Here is a 1,235-nt window from a genome sequence, read left to right on the forward strand (position 1 = left end):
CCGTGCCCGCCTCTGGAGAGCGGAGTCTTCCTCACAACCTGACATTTCCACAGCACCCCCCTCCTCGCCCCCCACGGGTCCCCAGACCCTCCAGAGGCAGGACCAGAATTAGAACTGAGACACCAACTACCCCGCCCCCAAATGGCCAGTCCAGCTCTGGCTCCGTGGGGATGTGACAGCCATGCCTCAGGTCCCGGGGGCCCCCAGCACCTCTGCGCCTCACTGAGCCGATGGATTTCCACAGTGAGGGCAGCGCCCGGGGCTCGGGGAGCAAGGGGTTCCCTCACTTGGGTAGGTAGCTCCACGTATAGAACTGCCTCCTCTGGAAGGAGACTTTGGATTAAATGTGTGTATAAACAGAGAACACGTGTGTGCGGGTGTGTATGTGTGCACACGTGTGTATATGTGTGCATGTGTGTGTGTGTGTGTGTGTGTACACGCAGAGATTCAGGCTTGCTGCTGGGGGGAGGGGGAGCCCGTCAGCATTGGGCATCGCCGGCCTCCTTCCTGGGAAAGCAGGTCAGCCCCGCTGAGCATGGCACACCCCGCTCCGCCGGGGCCTGGGGGACAGAGTGTGTGGAAGTGCCATCCTGAACTCAGACACTTCCGGTTTCTTGGGAACAAAACAGGCAAATGTGAAGCAACCAGAGAGCCAGGCAAGGCGGCCTGTGATTAGGCAGCGAGCTGTGCGGCTGCGCTTCCTGCCAGAAGGGCTGAGGGCGAGCAGCGTGGCTGGAGCCCAGGGGGCGCTGCGGCAGGGCTGCGGGCTGCGGGTGTGAAGGAGCTGAGGGGGAGAGGGTGGGCTGTGGCGGGGAGCACCAGCTCCTCACGGAGGAGGGGCGGGCCGGGTGGGGGAGGAAACCGTGGCTGGAGCCCAGGGGGCGCTGCGGCAGGGCTGCGGGCTGCGGGTGTGAAGGAGCTGAGGGGGAGAGGGTGGGCGCTGTGGCGGGGAGCACCAGCTCCTCAGGGAGGAGGGGCGGGCGGATGAGGGCGGTAACGCGGGATGAGACAGACACAGGTTGCATCCCAGCTCTGCTGTTCACAGGCAGTGTGACCTGTGTGACCACTCTGGGCCTCAGTTTTCCTCATCTGTAGAAGGGACAATAACGCCTAGGCTGCGCAGCAGTTTAAAGGTTGCAGATGTGGCTGTAACAGTTTCTATTGTTATCCACGCGGAGAAGCGCAAGGCTTCTGGAAAGGTGGGCTGAGGTGGAACAGAAGGGTGCCCTTGTGGA

The sequence above is a fragment of the Myotis brandtii genome, unplaced genomic scaffold (assembly GCF_000412655.1).
Source record: "Myotis brandtii unplaced genomic scaffold, ASM41265v1 scaffold687, whole genome shotgun sequence".
NCBI classification, from domain to species: Eukaryota; Metazoa; Chordata; class Mammalia; order Chiroptera; family Vespertilionidae; genus Myotis; species Myotis brandtii.